Source organism: Anas platyrhynchos, chromosome 3 (assembly GCF_047663525.1).
Source record: "Anas platyrhynchos isolate ZD024472 breed Pekin duck chromosome 3, IASCAAS_PekinDuck_T2T, whole genome shotgun sequence".
Lineage (NCBI taxonomy): Eukaryota > Metazoa > Chordata > Aves > Anseriformes > Anatidae > Anas > Anas platyrhynchos.
In genome coordinates this window covers 21,933,973-21,954,507 of record NC_092589.1, presented here as the reverse complement: position 1 = coordinate 21,954,507, position 20,535 = coordinate 21,933,973, and the positions used below count along the sequence as shown (strand labels likewise).

The following is a 20,535-nucleotide window of genomic DNA, read 5'->3' as shown; positions in this document are numbered from 1 at the left end:
AAACTATGAAAATAGCTACGAAATCTTGAAAGCAAAGAAAGGGCTTGGGGCAGTGGCATTAGTAGCTCAACCAGCATGTGCTGCTACCGCTCGCTATCCAGCGCTAAAGACCTAAAGCGCGGCTGCAGCAAGGCCACTTTACTAAAATACAGAGACTGGCAAACCGGCAGAGTGCTCCCGTGGTGGCTATGGCTCATCTCAGCGAAACGAGATTTCTACTGACACAGTCTGCATGCCCACTCCCCTCCCCAAATAAGACACGCCAGCCCCGTGTAGAAGCATGGCTTTGCCACCGTGGCAGCCAGCTTGACGGGCGTCTGTCCCTGTCCCCACGTCAGGCTGGCCACCGAGCGCTCCTCTCCTCCCACGCTGTTACCCTGGCACCGTCTGCACACACAAGCTGGCCAATGCCGTCAATATTGATGCAAAAGGAAACTGTGCCGCGTGCCGAGGTGGCTACTGAATGGCACGGGATTTCTGAGGGGCTCTGAGCGTTCTTCGGAGCTTCGCATCCAAGAAATCGCCTCACTTGATTTGATCTCGGCTTTTTTGTTCGGGTGGTTGTTTTGTTGACCTTGTGGGTTCACAGTGTGAAAAGGTCTGGCAAGCACCAATAAAAAGTAGTTTGTGGTGGTCTCTCCAGCTGATCCTTCCTTAGAGATGGAAAAGGAACAAAAATCCTGCAGCAATCAATGCTATTATATGTGCAGTTCTGTGGGCTTCTTAATACACTGTGCCAATGCCGCTGAAATGCAAATAGAAGTTAAAATGAAAAAAAAAAAAAAAAAAAAAAAAAAAAAGAAAAGTCAAACAAAAAAGACAGATTTGGATAATAATTTGGGAATATTGCCCTTAGGAGTACAAGCTCCCATGCTGTAGCACTCTAAATGCCCTCCTGTGGGATCACCTGGCAATAGCCTAGTGGGGAGAAAAAAAAAAAAAAAAAAAAAAAAGGCTCATTCAGCAGAAAGCATGTCCTTTTTTTTTTTTCTTTTTTTCATTTTTTTTTTCTTCTATCTTTTCCTCTTTTCCTCTTCATTTTCCTTTTTTCTCGTTTTGTTTTGACCATTACTTATCGAGGCTTCTGCCCTAAACTTAAGAAAGGAAGATAGGGAAAGCCTTCATCTGTTTTCTGAATTCCTATGTAGTTTTTCTACAGAGGCTGTTCATTCTCCTTAACAGATATTTTTTTTCTTGCACTCCCCCCTTTACGTTGTATTTTGTCTTTCTAGTGTAATGTAGGTCTCTGATTTCATGAGGCACTTTGCTAATTACTATATCCTTCGTTATACAGCCTGGCTGCAATAGCTGCATCACAAGGAGTGTGTTTTTCCTGTCTGATAAGCTGCTGATTCTGTGTGTATAGATTGTCTCTCCTCTACCATACAATTCACAAACTTCCTCCTTGAGGCTGTGCTATTTAAAACAAACAAACAAACAAACAAGAAAACTAAGCACAGGAAAGAATATGGATACATTTACTTGTTCTTAACAGTTTTCATTCACAAGTGTTCAAAAGTGTTTGCGTTGATGCATCCTGACTGTGCTAATTGTTACCATTTTGTTAAGATTAAAAGCCATTCTTCCTTAGCATTCAGAATATTGAGCCCAGTTTCTTACAATCTCTGTTAATATAAAAAAGCAAGTGGTGGTAGATTGATTACACGCAGAATCTTATTATTAAGCAGAACAGAAAAGAAAGGAATTTCAAAATATAATCCTCGGTTCCCAGGAGTATTTGTCTTGTTCTCCATGAAGTTAAAGGTCTGAAATAATGTGCCCATCAGGAGCTCAATGTTGCATGTCCATGCCAGTTGGTCCAAGGGCTTGTTATGATGGTAATGACCTGCTGAAACGTGAGCTTTGATGGCAACAATACAATTGCTACCAGCTCACCCGCTGGGAGAAATATTTTATTATTGTCAAATGCCCTCCGCAGAGATTTGTTTTGCCTGTTCCTGTTTAAATTAAATTCAGAGCAGAACTGCATTATTATTTCTCTAGAGTATATTTGAAATAAACAACTAGTCTCCAAATTTAGGATTCCTGGTTAGTTTAAATTTTCTTATTAGCAGAAAAATTACAATAGGTGACAACATAGCTGCAGGAATATTATTATGGCAGCCATACAAGAGATTTACACACTGAGAGCATGGCCTAAAAGCACAAGAACTCCCTTCTACTTTACAAATGCCAGCCAAATTAATAATTAACTGTGCCATAAATTCTACAGCCTTAAAGAATGATGTCAATGCTTTTCTGTGTCACACTAGAGGAATTTTGTCATAAGACTAAGCGGGGTTCTTTATAAAGAGTGTTACTTAGATGTAGAAAGCAGACCCAGAAAACAGACCTTGCCACTCTGCATTACAGCAGCTCAGTGAACGAGTGACAGCAGGACTTCAGAGTCATTTACTATTGCTTTCTCAAGGCAAAACTACGTCCTTACGCCTGTGAAACGGAGCAAATTTTGTTACACATTAAATGGGCCAGATTATCTCTTCCACGAGCTAAAGAGACAACACTAAATCCCAGCTCATGTAATTTCCTTCAAAATTGTTCTGCTCAGGCCGGGTGTTCCCAGGAGCGCCACCAGCAGAATTATCCAGCGATTCAGCCGTACTTACACTGGCAGATGTCTGAGATTTAAGGCAGTCCCGAAGCCTTAGCACAAATCCCGTACCTCTCTGCTGCTTCATGGCCTCGTCTCGCTCATCAGCCGCTGCCCACTGCCGAGCAGCCGGCACTGTGGCCTGCTTTGATGAAAATGATTTCATCTGGTGAGGCACTTTAGCACAGGACAGGCATCTTAGCACAGGCTAGGTGGGCTCCACAAGCTGCTTGATAGAGGGCAGGCCATCTACCCACTGCAAAATGCCGGCCTGCTACTAGAGGAGCCACCAAATGCCTGGAGAGGGAGGGACGCCGATAGGGAGGCAAGGGCTGGGAGATGCCTCCCCTCGCAGTGATTCCCCTTCTGCTTTGCAGATCGCACTCCTAACACTCTCCAGTTCAATCTACCATGCTCTGTCTGATTTCACAGCTTCGTTGGGAAGGTCCACAAGGTGAGGGCTGGCTGTCGGAGGAAGTCTGTGGGGACACATGTACCGGTCTGTGAGGGTGTCACGGCAGTGCCAGAGGTCAATGGGGCTCCTCTGTGGCTCTGAAAGGAAAGCCTGCATAACACCCTCAGTAGTTTCCCTCTTTACTGCTGCCCCTAATTAAATCATAATGATAATAAAACCACAACAACTGGATCTGCAAGCCAGTGAAAATCTCCATATCATGAAACAGAAGGGCTTCTGCCTTCCCTATGGCCTGCTGGCTTCCTGCCATGGGACTTGCTTGGTACACAGGTTGTTCTTGCCCTCCCCTGAATTTTCACTTAATGTTTTCTCTTTTCCCCCATAATGAAAATGTGTTAATGAAGCAAATATCTGCAGCCCGTGGCAGCTGAGCCGTACAACTGAGCTGCAGACATGGTCCGTCCTCCTGAGGCAGGCTTTGGGCCCCAGCCCCTGCCCACAGCTTCCACCACAGCTCACTCCCCGCAGGCTGGCCCAGTGTGCTGTGACACCTCCGCGTAGTCATACAGTGGTTTTCTATGACCACAAAAGATGTGCTGAGCGAGAACTAACCCCCTGCCCAGCCGCCTCTCACTCTTCTTCCCTGAAGGGTCAGCACTGCACTACCAAAGCTGTCCTGAAAACACGAATGACCAGAAAAATCATGTAGCCATTTCCTGTGGAGAGCTCTCTGCTCATTGCATTTGTGCCCTGATTCTGAGAAGAAAGTGCTCACTGATTACTGGATTTAAAGGCAAAAAATGATGCATTTCCTTCCAGAACTTGTGCTTTTGTGAACCGGCTGCAAGGCACAGAGGGGCAGCACAGGACAGGCGCAGGCTGACAGCCCTTGGCTCGCAGGGGCTCTGAGCTCAGGGCCCCAGCCCAGGCTTTTGCTTCAACTTGAAAAAAATATTTATAGTAGCAGCATTTTACTGGGGCTGACCCTAAGGATGCTCTCAAATAGAGGTTATATGTGTCCCTAGCATTATTACGAGTGGAAGTTGGGCAAGGCAGACTCTAATCTCAGGCTTGGTAGTGGGCATTGCAATCCAGAGCAGCCTCACTAGAAATGCAGAAACCAGGCCTGCTTGTTAATAAAGAAAAAGGCAGGGCATCCGATACAACCTGATTCTTGTATTACGGAAAAACCTAGAGGCTGCATTACTAAATTCTTCCTACCTTACCTGGAAAACAAACAGAGAAAAACAAACAAAAAAAAAACAATAAAAAAAAGGAAAGAAAAAAAAAAAAAAAAACACAACAAAAACACAACACAGCACTGTAATGTAGTCTCACTAGACACTTGTTTCTTGTTTTTAATCCCTTCTGTCTGGCTGTCACTGCCCCTGGCAGTTGTACATTTCTCCAAAAGACTGAGATCAGCCACGTCCTGCCGCGTCCTGGCTTGCCTCCTTTGCTCTGCACCAGGCACCCTAAAAGCTATGGCACAAGCCTTGTACAACAGTGGCTGCTTCCACAGCATTTAAATCTGTGAGGTACAACACAAATAGTTTACAGCAGCACCAGGGACCTGGCTGGGAGTGTTTTCTACTGAGCAGCATGGGGCAAAGGAACACAAAATCATTTTAATCAGTCTCTGTCCTGCTCTGGTTTGGTTATGTAAGCTTGGACAGGACAGCTGCCAGCTCTTTTCCATCCATAGGGTGAAGGTAAGCTCCCACATCCCACCAGTACTGTGGGAAATGTTGAATCAGTCCATGTGGTTAGAGAGCACTTGGTATTTCTGTGTATCCCACTCTATACAGATGGGTAACAGAAAAAGTTGTGAGAGGGCATTAGTTGCTTCTTGAGGCTAATGCCACACATTGTAAGGGAAGAAAAAAGGTTTACAGACAACTACAACACTGTGCTGGTTTTGCTTTGTATCTCAGATTGGAGTAAAATGAACAAGTTCTTTTTTTTTTTTTTTTTTTTTTTTTGATGACTCTTTGTCCTCTGCCTTTTATATCTTACATGCTGACTATGGCCACGAAAAAAAAATGTCTTTGATATATTTGTGATTGTGGTACATTGATGGATTTCAGGCAAATTGTTAAGATGGGCTTTGATAATGCTGTAAGACATAAACGTGCCTATACTTGCAATATGTGAGGTTTTACATAGTTCCTACATTGATTCCCTTGCTCCTTTGTCACCTAGACACAGAGACCCACTCGCAAGGTGACCATGACGAAAGGGTACAATGGCGAGGGGGATCCCTTCCCCCTCCTTCCCTTGCTCCTTTACATTGACCAAATGTCTTTCTAAATGACTTGCTGAGCCAGGCTATTCTTATATCTTACATATAAATGGACTCTGTCTTACAACCAGAAGATTCAGGGGAAAAAAATTTCAGCTCCCAAAGTGAAAAGATTAAGGTCAGTCACTTTACACTACAAAACCTTTTCACAAGAGCAGCATAACAAAAGGATCTGCAGGCCTATCTGCAACATGGTTTATAGCTCCAAGAAAATCAGGAGATGCTATGACATCCTTTTAGAGGACTGTGCCACTATTTTATAGACTTAGAGCAGAAACAGCTGGGAAGAGGAAGGTGATATTAAGTGCAAAGAAAAGCTAACTTGTTTCTCTACTTAGATTTACTTGTGTGTCCTTTTTATGGGGAGAACATCTGCAATGGAGTTGAGCATGTGTGATTCACAGAAAACACATCACATTTGGATCACATTGGATCACAGGCTAATGAATGCAATGGTGCCTGATAACCAAATCACTATGATGGGTTGCTCTGATGCTTTACTTCTCTTTGTTTATTCCATCAGTGTTTAAAAGCAGGTGGCAGAAGCCACGCGACTGAATACCTGTGAAGCACAACACGATCCTTGGATTGAGGCAGTTCAGAAGTGCTATTCACAAAGTCAAATGATCTTAACAGATGTTCCAGCTTAAAAATAAATTATTTGTATTTGGCACTGTGGCCCAGCCAAATTGCACTTATTTCAGTACACTTCATTTTGGCAAAGCACTGAGAAACAGGAAGGACTTCCCAAATGCATAAAAAATCTATTTAAAATTTAAATACCATGCCAACAGCAAGGGGGCTCTGGGGTAGAGGTTGACTAACATAAACAGATTTACAGTGGCCAGAAGGGGCAGCAAATAATAGTCATCAAACATGCCCAAAGATCTGGAAGAATCTGAAGACGAGACAGTCATAGCAATGTTGGAAGAGGAAGGCAAAATCTGCAGAGAGGAAAAGAGATCTGTAAATGAGAGAAAATGCAGCTGCGCAGAGAGAAAGCCAAATGTGGACAGAAAGAGAGAAGGAATACGTGTAGAAATACAAAACTCATCAGGCAAAGAAGATAAAGATGCCAACTGGTCCTCTTGTTACGTCCGTTTTTTAACAGCGTAACCATCTTGGAGTCAATACAGTTAACATTCATTTATTATTTTATTATTATTATTTCTAAGTCAGCACAGAACAAGGGCTGAGCTCACAAGGCTACAGAGATAGCAGACGGTTACTAGGACAAAGAGGCAGTGTAACAGAAGAACAAGGACCTTGCACTTTCATTTTGTGATTGAGTGACTGCTCTATCCAGTCAATCGCCTTGCAGATCAACACTGTGTCTGAGTGGCAGGGTGCCCTGGGGGCCATGGAGAGCTGCAGTGCCCTGGCTCCCATTTTCTCCTTCAGCACTGCCCTGAGCAAAGGCTGGTGTGAGCTGGGCTGCCTCAGGAGGTGGCCAGGCTGCCTGGGTCCTGGTTCGCACCTGCACACAGCTGAGGCTGCCAGGGGCTGCCCATTTCACCCTCAGCTGTGAGTGATGCCCCAGGACAAGTAGGCCTGGGTAGGAGGAGCTAATCCCTGTGTATTTGAGGTGGAAATTGCAGAGCTGCCCTTCTCCTAGGGTGAGTCAGCTTTGTGATAGAGCTTGCATGTGGGCTCTGGTTTGGGCTAAAACAGCTTCTGTCCTGCCTTGGCCAGGTGATGTTGAAGTGTGTGTTAGGAGGAGCCACTCCTGAGGTGCCAGGTTGGTGGGTTGTTTTAAATGTGATGAGAAGCCTGGGCACACTGAAGCCAGTGTGGCTTATCACTCTTCAGACTGTGAGGGTGATGAAGCACTTCATAAGCATGTACAATTAAAGCATCTCTGATCTGAAGGGCTTGGAAACCAAAATATGGCATGGAGGGTAAGATGTAGTTAAGGAAAAACATGATGGGCGGGTACAAATAATAGCAAGAGGACGCTGCTTGGGTTGCTCTATACCAGGCAAGTGCTGAATCAAGCTTGAAGGCTTTCCTGTAAACTGAGAACAACAAAGCTTCATGCTGGTCAGCATGCAAGCTGTTCTTTGCACTTTGTCAGCTGATGTTGAGCCGTGTGAAGGCAGGCTGAACTTTTATGTTCTGCTTTCTATATGAGCAGCTATTTTTGGAATCTAATTAACACTGTTTAGGGAGTCAGGTTAATATATATTTGTGGGACACAGGATTAGAAAGCAGAAGGCCTCAGTTTGTTGGAAATCAATTTTAATATCCCTATGGCTGTGGTAGCATAAGGGTCAATATAGCATATACATGTCTTATTTTACAATTAAGCTTCTATTTTACAATTAAGCTCCTTGATTTACTACACGCATGACACTTGAACTAAAAGAACTAGTGAGGAGCTTCATTTTCGGAGAAAAGGGAAGAAACAAAGATGCTGTTTAGAAACCACTCCTAACCATAATTTCTTATTTCCCTGAATTTGTTACATGAATTCACTAAAATGTAAACATACAGATGTATGTTCCTGAAAGAAGGCCATTTGAATGGAGTACAGTTCTACCATTTTGGGCTGTTCTTTGCATTTTATGCTTATGGAAAGTGAGGAATGCCAGTGTTATTTCAGTGCAGTGCTTACTGACTTCTGACTCTCTAGAACATCAGCCCTCAAACTGGAGGGATCAGTCTTTGGGTTGGGCTGAGGAATACCTCTTGGGGTGAACACAAAGAGACCTTAAAGAGAAAAATCTTTCCTCTGTGTTTCTTTCTCCAGAAAGCTCCCTCCTACTTTCCAAGTGTATGGAAAAGAAAACATTGCCATGCTTTATCCAGAGGAGGTAGCTAAGTATAGCCAGAGTCTCTGGATTGATGTCCTAAGTGATGATCAGCTTGTAACACCTTCTCTTTGTCCATTAATCTCTGAGCAGAAATGCACTTCTGTACACAAAAATAACCAGAAAACAAAACAAAACAAAACAAACAAAAAAAAAAACATAAATCATCTGTATTTCATTTTATGTGTTTATTTATTTATTTTCCTTTTAAAAGGGCACAACATTTTCAGCTTGCTTTTAGCTGTCACTTATTAAGGAGAAACTGTGAGCAGGACAAGTGTTGAAGTGCTCTCCTTGAGCAGAAGGGCTGGGGTACCAAGGGTGCACATCTGTAGTGCTACAAGGACCATTAGGCCCTCTTCAGGGAGGGGAATTCTGTCTATGGAAAGGTGAGCTGGTGGTGATGGGCAGAATAAGTAGATTTAATAGGTTGAGCTGGGCAGATCTGGCACTGCTGGGGCCTGAAACAAATTGATTTTGTGGAGGGCAGAAGAGGGAAGATGGTATGTTTCTCCAAGGAGCTAAGAAAGACCAGATCATGGTAGGTGTGCGTCTACAGATGAGTGGAGAGACCTCCAGCGATCATGTGAAATAAGCAGTGTTTCATCTGCAAAGTTTGCTACCTGCTATTAGCAAACATTATGCTGAGAATAAAGACATTTTGATCAGGTTCTCCCACGACTGTTCGTAGCTGCTGTAATGGTCTCAACTTGAACAAGAGGTGGAAGGGAAACCCATGTGCAAGCAGGTGAAGGCAATGCAGGTCAGGGGCTTCAGGCAGTAGCAATGAGGAGTTCCCCCGTTCTTGGGGGTGGTTTTGTGGGGACAACATTTCACTCCAGGTCTTTTAGGCACTGTGTTCAATGTTTGTTTTAGTCCCTGGCTTTCTCTGGAGACTGCAACATGGGTATTCAATATTTTTTAATTTCTTCTGAACTGATATGCACTAGCTACTGCCCAAGACAGTGTTTTCTTAGCAAGCACACATGCCATTTTATCACTGGCTAAATGAGAAAAAATATTTTGTAAAACATTTTTTTATTTTATAAACATATTAAACCAAAGTAATTTTGAAAGTCTTAGTAAACAAACCAAGTTGAACTAATCTGCAGAGATTAATTTTGTTCTCTAGCCCCTGTCTATGGGGCAGCAATCTTGCCATGCTTATTGATTATCAGACAAGACTACTAATCCCCTTATGGTCATTAAGTGTACTTAATTAAAGAGCAGTTAGCAAGCTTCTCTTTACCAAGTTAATATTGGCTGTTAAAAGTGATTTGTACATTACCAATATGGTAGCCATTAATCTAAAAGTCAATTTGTCATTTATATTTTCCCCAAACAAATACATTCACTAGGCCACAAAGGCTAGAAAGCATTCAACATCTGCTCTTGCAGGGTATGTAAGAATCAAACTTGGCTGTCTTAAACTATAAGGCTTAAGACAGTGCCAGTTTCCATCTACTCTCTTTCATAAGCCAGTGTCCCCCCACTGGCAGGGGGAACAGAAGAGGGTAGAAATCTTGGAAATACTTCTGACAAGTTTTAATATATGAAACAGCCAGATGGAAAAGCTCAAATTACTGTCTTCTCTGACAGGAAGTGTGAAGCTCTGTGTTGATTTCTTTGGCTTGTTGACTGGCAATTCGTGGGCAAGATGTTTCAGAGAAATTGCCTGTAAAAGCCAAGGAGGGAGGCTGAAGTTATGGTCAGGGTGACTTAAGAGATATGGAAGGGGAAGTGAGGCATATTGATGAGAAAGCAGGGCAGGCTTTTTCATAGAAGTCTGGGTTTCATTTTTCTGTATCAGAACTGATTTTTCCTTACTATACACAAATGTGAAGATATTCAATTTTTATTATGGTACTTCAAGATTAAATGTATAGTGAAATACATAATGCTTTCTGGTTCCTACTGCATAGATAATGTTTTGTGCTGTGTAAGATTGAGCCTTCAATATAGATGTTTTGCTACCAGAAACCTATTGCTACAATTAAGCAAATCAAAAATTCTTCAGCAAAATACCATGCACCTGTCACATACTCTTGTATAGGCTTGCATTTGGTCTTAAATTAGATATTTATCCAGCAAATTATGAACCTCAGCTGAGCACCTCTTAGGGGGCAGTGGAGGATGAGTGTCCCATTGGGGATGAGAGCGTAGGGGTGGGGAGGGTGATGGTTTGATGTTTTTTTCTAACAGAGTAGTTACTCCTGAGCACACCCAGCCGAGCTCTGCCAGGAGGCCTCAGCAGTGCTTATTGGTTCTGCTCTTCTAGAAAATCACCAGCTGGTGAGGAAAGAAGTTGCTTTCCCTTTTTTTTTGATCTGAGTAGGTAGTTCTCCAAGAGTGGAACCTGAAGTTAAGGGATCTGGGAAAAATTCAAGGTAGAGTACTCACCTGTAGAGTATTTATATTTGGAAAAGTTGCAAGGATAAAATGTCAGTCAAAGGTATTGCTTTAGCCCATATTAAGGATCACTTATTTTTCTCCAATATTTTATTTTCTGCTGTATCTGAGATATAAATCTTTGCAAAAGGTAGACCCAAGGATGCAACTTTCTTTTCCCATTAAGAAATGGATTCTATACTTGCCAATGGGATAAAATATTCATTTTGAACTCTAGATGCAAATATATCTGTAAGCCAGGATAAAACACTATCTGTCTTGATCATATAGCCAGTGTCATTCTGGGATAACACTTGCATTTGAGAACTTATATATAATATATTTTTGTTTTATTAATCAACCCTGTTTAGAAAGCTAGCAGGCACCTTGACTTATGGTGAAGGTCTGTCTTTTGTAGAAGTACTGATTTCAGTGCTTTGCCTGCTCAGATATGTCAATGGAGCTTAATGTGATGCTTGGGAATTTATGCTGCTTTTAAAAAAAAAAAAAGTCAAGGTGCGGCTGCACACAGCTAAGAAAATGCAGGGTGGGAACAAAAGTAAAGAGGGGAGAAAATTGAAGGAATTGTGGTACTTTCATGCTGGCAGTATTGCTGAGAAAATATATATACAGGACTCTTTGGACAAGGCGTCTGTGAAGTAATGTGCTTCTGCCTGGGAAAAGAAGCACATTGTTTACTGTTTTATACAAGCTTAAGAACATGGCTTTGATTTTTTGTTGTTGTCGTTGTTCTTAAGTTCAAGCACATTAGGAAACTCTATAATTATATTGTGTATAGAGGAAAAGAAGAATACCTTGAGTTATAAGGCTTTTTGGGTTTTCTCACAAGAGAAAGCTAACTCTGACTAAGGGTCAAATTAGCATCTCACCTGAAAAACCCTTTAGTTCCCAGTAGGATGCCACTGAGAGGTTTCTCACAGGATTTCAGCAATGGGCTTGGGGCTCTGCTGGAGCACCTGTGCAGTCATCTGAATTGTGAATATGTATATACCATTAAGCATAGCCCCCCTCCCCCAACTGCATTTAATTTGGATATTTCCAAGCAGCTTATCTGCTAACAATCTTTTAATATTCTATTTATTTATTTAATATTGTTGCTTGGGCTGCTCATATAATCAGATAAAGGTCATTAAACCAAATTTATGATTAAATAGGATAAAACTATTTATTCTCTTTACTCACCATATTAATGTTATAGCTTATGCTGACTAGATTTTGATATTTCAAATGAAGTTACTATATTTTTCAAATCATAATGATATGAGAAAGCTGTATTATCTCATTGTGAGGATTACTTGCTCCTACCTTATCTGCTGTAGCGTGTGCACATATTGGCCTTCAGATTTCCTCATGATGTTAGCTGCTATGTGTGAATGTTTGTCTCCCATCTGGTGATTAACCTCTGCATAGTTTTATTTTACTGTTTTATTCCTTAAGTAACTGTTCAGGATTTAAGGTACTGTTTCAAATGTTAGTCAGGCATTGTGTTTTTAGGTTGGCTTGCTAACCAAAGTGTCAAGCATCTTCTTTGATTGCAGGCAGTTTGTGCTGTGAGAATGTCACTATATAAAGCAACTGCCTTATGGTTCTGGTATGCATTAGTGGATGAGTATTCTTTCTAATATATATATTTCACCAAAATGTCGTTGACTTGCACACCTATTTGAAAGCTAGCAATATATCTGCAAGATTTTTGTTTTGGGAAAAATGTATCTGAAGCATGTACTGTCTATGCCAACTTGGAAGAGGCCAGCCTAATGCAGAGTGCATCTTGCCTCTGCTTTTGTTTTAAAAGCTCTGTAGTATTTGAGGGTTTTCCAAAGCAAGCTTCCGGTAGCTCAAGCTGCTACTTTTGCTAAGCTTTTTTCTCCTTTTAATTTTCTGTGACCTTGTCTTTAGAAAGGTTTAATTAGAAGCTCATAATGACCACAGCCAATTTGATGAGCTTTGTGTAAATGCAGACTGCAAAAAGGAAGCTGAGTTCCTCAGACAGTTCCTATTGTTGCAGATAGCTGGCCAGCCGACTCCAATTTCTTTAAGATATGTAACAGACCTGAACTGATTCATGTGTAGTAAAGCTCAAGATCTAGAAGAGAAGCAATAACATGACCAATCTACATGCAAACAAAATCCTCTTAGAAGTGCATGTGGATGCTGAAATGGGGTCTCCTGGTGACTGACTGGTCACTGCCCAGAGGCTGAATACATCTGGCTCCAGCAGCAAATCAAAAAAAAAATAAAAAAGATAGTCTAGCTGAAAGATTGCTAAGTAGTTATGAAGCAGAAGCATAACTAGAATTTTTAAAATAATTTATGTACACTGACATTTTATGCTGAAAATTTCTAGTAACTTAATTTGCAGTTCTTTATAAGAACTTTCTTGACTTCTTCCATATAAAAATGGGACAGTTTTCTCCACATTGCTGACTCCTGTCTTCACCCTTATATTCCTCCAGTTTTATCTGAGTTTCCCATTCTTTCAACAGCTGGCCTCAATTTCATCTTTCAAAACTTCATTTCTCTAGGCAATCAGGCAAATGAATTGTCTTCATCCATGTTTAAAACAAATTCATTCTAAATTAGTCTGTGCCCCTTCAGTGTTAATTTTCCATGACTATTATAGTCATTGAGCTTTATAGCATGAACACAAGCAAATATCAAGTTTGAAGGCTTAAATGTTTTTCAGTGGATTTTAATTTGTGGGCTACATCTTCAGCTGTGATTTGAGTCAGTAGGAGCCTTCAAGGCCAACAGATATGGTTTACATGATTTGGTGAGTATAGTAATACTGTGCTGGCTTTATGCTAGATGAAGAGCTAGTCTGTAACTACTCAAAATAAGTTTTAAATTAAGAATACTAAGAACTTACAGAATTCATATTATTTAAGATTCTATGATAAATTATCCAATTGTGGAAGGAAGAAATATCCTGTAGCTAAGTATTGTTTCTATGTAGTCCAAAGTTAATGGAAATTAGCTATCTTTGTCTCAGATAGTTGGCTAAATTTCTTAATATTTATTACAGTATTAAACTTCTAAACATAAAACGCACTAAAGAATTGTCTGGTTGATTCAGAGACAAGGTAATCTCATACAGGTATAGGGTTTTAGAACATAGATATGATTAAAATATACCTCCGACAAACTAGTATTCGTGTGAGGAATTCAAGATACAGATCTCAGAAGAGAGTCAGTCAGGACCAGAATCAGCAGCTTGGCTTCTTCCCTGGATTCATCTCAAAAGGAACGTAATTTAGGTGGACTAAATTACCCCTCGGGAGAGCCCCTCTATCTGCACTCAGAACAAAAGGCATATAAACCTATTCATCATGTATTTAACTCTTATAACCTCACTCTACCTCCGGTCACTCAGTTGAGGCTTATTCCACGGTTCTTAACATTCTCCCCTTATGAATTAGGGTACTGGTGAATACCAGTATGCTTAACATTTAAGCTCAAGTGGAAAAGGAATATATGAGCTTGTTGCTGCAGTCCTGCACATGCATTTTTGGAAGGTTTTTCATACTAGATGATGCAATTATTTCATTTCTTGTCTTCTGGTTCAACCTCATCCAGTTTGATTTGGTGACAACGAAGTTATCTGATCTGTGTGGTACTTGCATGAAGGTAAATTGGCTCAGTCAGGATACCCGAGTAAGGGAGGCAAAACATGTATCCAAATAAAATCGTTTCCACTGAGCAGATCTGCTTATCAAAAAACCTTTTGTTACCTGTTTCCCCTTGATGGCTTTCAAAAGAGAAGTAAAAGGCCAAGAAAACATGGACCGAGTTACTTATATAATTCAGCCTTCTATATCAGGGCTAAAGCATTTTGGCAAACTATGAATATTCTAGGTCCGTATTCATTTGCAGTACAGTCAATAAGCTTTCAATATGTGCGCTTTTTTTTTCTTGGGGTAGGAGACAGTTTATATAATAAAGCTATTGCTAAGCTTTGCAACTTCAGAAAGAAGGTTTTCAGCATCTTTGAAGTTCTCTGTCACTACTGTCAGCTGTCATTGTGGGCTAACATATCAAACAGGTTCCAGTCAATTTTGTGTTGCTCGGTGTTTTATTCATATTTGTAAAAATGTGTCCTACTTACCAAACTAGTAGTGTTTTGCATACGCTTTTTAGAGTCAGGAATATATGGCTTCATGGCCTCATATGAAACAAACACCCTCAAGCCCCTGCTCCTCATGTTATTTCTGCTCTTTTTATGTGTTGCTCTTGGTGGTTTAGTTCAGGCTTGCCTGATGTATCAGTGGACACCCTCAGGAACTTTAAACGGCAGGGAGAAGAATCAGAGTTCTTGACTAGAAGAGATTGACACGTTGGTCATGAACACTGAGGACTAGCAGGCACTTTCTACAAACAATTCTTTAAAGAAAATGCTCAAAATAAAAAGACTGGGAGTTAGTGAATGGAACAGGGAGAAGACAAGGCACTGTATCTTGTTCCTTTTTTATTTTGTTTGTGTACAAGGAGGTTTCATCCTCTTTCAAATATAAAGGAGCACAGGAGCACTGGCAAAAGTAAATGTTTCTTTCCAGAGGCTAGGAAAAGAGAGGCCAGGCCTGATATTGGAAGAAATGTATGACAAAATGGGTTATTGGTTTTGGGGGGGCAGGCGCTTCACTCCAGTTCACTTCTATTTGTTCTTTCTGTAAGCAGGTGCCCAGAAAATATTATAAATCCACTTTATGGAAGTGGGTTCCACTTCAGCATTATACAGCAGGAATAAGTTTCAAACTAAAGATTTCTGTGCAGGAACAGTATCTCCTATAGGTCAGCACATGGAAGGTGGGAAGAGTCATACATATCTGACTAGTAAAAAAGCTGAATCTTCCATCAGCAGCTGATTCTGGTCTTAGTTGTTTGGCCATTTCTGCCTTCAGTGGCCATTGCACTAATTTATGAATCTGTCATGAGAAAACACATCTCTGACTGTACGCATAATTTTACTTTGACACTAAACACTACAGTTCAGCAGTTGAAATGAGAAAAATAAAACAACTTCTGCTGGGCTGTCTGTGTTGTCCTGATTCGTGTGAACTGGAGGTACTGTGTCAATATTGTGAGTTTCTTCCAGAAACTTTTAAGACTTGAGCCAGGTCCCCAGATTCCACTTCTGTTATAAGATTTCTGAGCTCAACCGTATCTTCTTGGATCATGACTTCTGGATCAAAATGTCTATAGAACTGCTACAGCTACTGGTGTCAATTTTATGTCCTCCTGTTCTGAGTAAGAATTTTGAGAGATTTTCAGCCTTACATAAATAACTTGAATGAAGATGGGACACATATGTAATACTGAACTGTGAATGGCAGTTGTTTCAGGCCAAAATTTCATTTTTTTTGATATCCAGGCAAACATCACCATGCTTTGTAAAATAAACTGATAATGATGAATTTTAACTATAAACTTTACATTATTATGCAAGTTATATTGGATTGGTAGTATATTTCTTTCGATCCATACACCAAATTAATGACACGTTTCATGATGGAAAATGTGATTTCAAAATGATCTTGCCAGAACTATAAGAGGGGTGGCCTTAGACTGTCCTGTAGTTAGCAGCTACCATTAGAAGAACAATCTAATGCTCTGCTCATGATGGCAGTGAAGTCTTAATTTTGCTGGACTATGGATAAACTCTAGTAGTTACCCATGCTTTTACTAATAACTAAATATCTGTCTTTTTGTATCACCAAAACTGTTCTTTGCATTCACCAAAAGGGAGGAAAAAGTGTTAAAACAGCTTTACATCTTTATTTTAGGTTGTAAATATAAGTTAGAAATAATTGTACCTGGATCCAAACTGGTTCAAGAAGATTAAAAGCTGCCAACAAACTTTGATGAAGTTTTTCCTAAGTGAATTTATTCACCAATTTATTCACCTATTTTTTTTTTAAGAGAAAAAAATATCAGAACACTAGAAATGATGAGATGTAAATGATCTGTTGTATACTGACAAATAATGAACTATCAAAGGTAAAAAGTCCCCAACCTGTCATCTCTTCATTTGAATCTTGATGCCACTTACTATTTCTCCTGAAAATGTAGTAAGCCTTACCAGAACAATGTTCAATTCTTGCAGGGTGGCTGGCAAGTTCAGAGCTGCAGCTAGGACGTATCTTTGCAAACAAGCATATAAATTGAACTGTATCTAAAAAGTATGCATAATAGGTTCTTTAAATATAATTTTAATATTATCTCTAGCTGAAACTAGAAATTAAGAATGACAACTGCTGCTATTAATAGAATTCCAGGGTGGACTACTGAAGTCATTATGTTTTGCTTTCTTCTAAATACACTGCCTTATGCATGAGTATTCTGAAGGACTTGTTAATTTTCTAGCCCTAGCAATGCTGAATTGATATGCTGAGCGTTGGACAAATTTCAAAATGAAAAAAAAAAAAATTAAAACTGAAAATCATTTTAATTGTTTAAAAATTCTATGGCATAGGAAAGTGTCAAAAGGCAGAAAGTACAGGAAAATGCTTAGAAAAAAACAAGGAAACATCTATCAATCAGGTTTATAGGGATGAGTTAATTTTTAGTAAGTCAAACTTTCAAGTGGATGCTTCTGTTCTTGTTCAAGAATTAGTTCTCTGAAAATTTGTAAAGATTAATTGAAAAATAATTGCATTCTTCTGTAAATTAATTTCAACAGAAGCAGGGTATATGCAAAGGAATTCTGGATTCTATTTTAGTTACTAGGAAGTGAACGGAACACTTTAAGTATGCAGATGATTGATTAATAGTCATTTTTACCCTGACTTACAATGCTACTTTCTCTTTTATTCTATTTATTCTATATATTATATTGTATATAAATATAATATAGCTATAATGCTGTTATCTTTAGTGTTACTTGGTAAAATTTATAAAAATTAACATTGATTGCGTTGAAGATGATGGTAAATACTTCTCTTTATCCTAAATATTCAAATGCTGAAATACACAGAGACATTTATGTGGTCTTTGTCAAGGTGTCCTTGAATGAGAGGATTTAAGCCTCAACGCTGTTGCTTGGGCCCAAGCCAAGTCATGTGTCCTCATTGGTCTTGAGGCTTTTCCTGTGAATTCAGCTGTCACTTTCCTTTGCAGTCTGTCATAATGGGATGAGACTTCTCTGTCCAGTCCCTGTCTAAGACTACAGATGTGTAGCTGAGGCTATAGAAACCCCTAGCTATTTAGCACCTCTCACTTGAGACTGGTGGTTTTCATTGCTCTGGGACCAATTCTACAAGAAAAATGTATGAAATTTATAAAAACTGAATTAAGCAAATGAGCTTTAATAAAATATATACATATATCATATTTAATAAAAGTTATGTGCAAAGTGCAAGGAATCATTGACTGCTATTTAAGCCTTTTCTATAAGCATTGGCTTCATTGGTTCAACTATTTTGATGCAACTAAAGCTGTGCTTTGCTCAGTCTTCAGATGCATCGGTTTGAACATATTGATGTACATACAGTTTATGCTATTTCCCTTTAGGAAAATAGGATATTAGCATTTACCTTTTCTCAGACTTCAAGGAGGATGAAATTGGACTGAGGCTGTACCAAATTGTTTGCATTTTTTGCATACTCCTGAAAATTACACTGGCACTTCTGCATATTCATTAGGATGGTCATGACAATAGCGATAATAGTGTAAAGTAGTTCTGATTCCCACAAAACAAATGGAACGCTTTTGCCTTTTTTTTTCCTATTTCCTATTGATGTCCTATTATGCACCCACTCTGTCCCTGTTCCTCTGTCTTCTGACGTATCTGTTAAGGTCCTGGACATCATGTGCTGTGTCTTGTCAAGGAGATGTGTGTAATTATACACATGGGGTTGGGCTGGGTATCACTGAAAAATGTGTTGTAACTGAGTTCTGCCTTCTTCTCCAACAGCAGTATAACAAATTTGGCTATCACTCTTTGACTTAGCTACTAATTTTTTAGTGGCCTGTGGAAACTTAAAATTCTCTGAGGCCTCTTTCCTTCTACAGCTCCTGGGAAGGAGAAGGACATGAGGAAGCATAATGTCCTAAAAATCATGCCTCAGTCTGTGAAACTGGTTCAAAAATTATTACTAATTCTGGCCTTGGAAGGAGACTAAGAATCAAACAAATCCAGAATTTAGGATGTTTCCTTGAGGCAGACTGACTATTTAAAAGCTTGATGTGGTTAGAGTGGGTGATCATCTTTCTAATACCATTCTACCCAATTTTGGCACTCACTTGACTCCTTGGTGAGTGGATTCAATCTGCTACATCTTCTGGGTGGAGTGGGGCTGTCCATTTGAGCAGCAGCAATCAGATTGGCTCTGCTGCAACATCTAGCTGTACCTTTTCTTTCTGACTGTACTAACATACTTCCTGTGCTGTGTCCTTATCTCCTACTGGACTTGCTTATGTTTTCTAGATTTGCATTTATGATTAAATTAAAATGAGGTTAAATCAACATTTCCTCTAAGAGCTACTCCACTGAGAGCTTTGTGGAGAAAACCAAAAGTACTTCTACAGTCACCCTTGTACTTCTCTTACTGTGTTTTAGAGGACTTCCTGGTCTTTCTCCTTCAGATCATATTCACCAGTGGACATACAAATCCATGATTCAGTGCTGTGACTATTAGATTGTCTTTTCCTGTTATTGATACCATTTTTGTTTTAGCTGATCATGTAGGAAACCTTTATAAAGACATAGGTTCCTGCTATTATTTTGTTTTGCCACAGGATGTTAATTATTGACTGGCCTCCATCATTTCTGGGCTGAGTCTGTTGGAGAATACAGCTGTCATAAAGTTTTTTTTGGGGTTTTAACAGTAAACCTTTTTGTTAAGTAAATCTAGTTTGAGCTACTAAGTCAAGTACTTTATTAAACTTCAGCGAAAAAAATGGACTTGATAGGTTAAGTTCAGAAATTTTACTGCGCTTAGTAATTCTTAGTTATTTTGTGTTTACCTGTACTTCTCGTAGTGCTTTGCTAAAATGAATATCAATCTTCTCAGCTTGCAGATAAGGAAACTAAGACATAGACATGCACAGTTACTTCTGAGATCTGATTAGAATTCATGTTTTCCTCACCATTTTGTTTCCTTTTCAGATAGCTTCCCTTAATCTAACATCTGAATTTCATTATGAGAAGGATGTCCATTTATTTGATTTTAAACTAGCCTATACTTACCCCACAATTCTATAGAAGCACATAATCCTACAGTGGATGCTAATGCTCCTCAGAATTTACAGTATAGAGTAAGTGCACAGAATGACTTGATGCAAAAATGTGTATGCTGTTACCGCAGAAGTAATACCTGTGGATGATAACTGGGAATAATGAACAGCAGAGAGTTAAGATGATGAATAATGTTAATGTGCCTCACTTACAGGTGGAAATGTAACGAGTTTAACTCAGTGGCTCTAGGGAGACCACTGTCTCTTTAAATGCAACACACTTTTAAAATGATTCTTGAAGTAAAGTGCCAGGAGCACAGGAATTGCTACTTTAAAGAAAAGCATGTGGCTTCTACGGGCACTGCATGCATTTGAAAGATGGCACATATAAAACAGCGGAACTTAGGAGCAAAATAGCACTGACGGTTCAGTTCTTGCTCCACGTTGATTTGAAATGGAGAGGGGACCTGAAATCAGCTGAACTCTGCTCCCAAGGCAGCCCTGAGCTTTCACTGCTTGGGGAGCAAGTCAGACTTGATTGCTGGAAATCATTCAAAGGGAAAACTTACCTGAGAAGTCAATATTGCAGTGTGCTCGCATAGGTGAGCTGTAATGGGCTAGGAGGAAGGGAAGAAAACAGGTCTACGACAGATGTGATTGTTTCTTAGTTCCTCCGTTCCTCCCAGAGGGGAGCACACAGGGAAACAGGGCAGATCCTCCCAAGTGTCCATTGCTCTTGCAATGGAGACCATCTTGTGATGAGACCATCACTGGTCTCACTGGTGTGGCAGGAAGGGTTTAATTGCTGCTCCCAGGT

At 40.0% G+C, this 20,535-nt stretch overlaps 1 protein-coding gene across 1 annotated transcript in view; it reads left to right on the top strand.

Moving 5' to 3' along the window:
• Positions 1 to 6,757: 6,757 nt before the first annotated feature.
• The window catches only part of USH2A (usherin), a 410,836-nt gene continuing 397,058 nt past the window's right edge, over positions 6,758 to 20,535 (top strand). The window contains exon 1 of the mRNA XM_072035514.1: positions 6,758 to 7,066. The gene's annotated coding sequence lies outside the window, so the exon portion shown is untranslated. The remainder of the gene's footprint in view (positions 7,067 to 20,535) is intronic.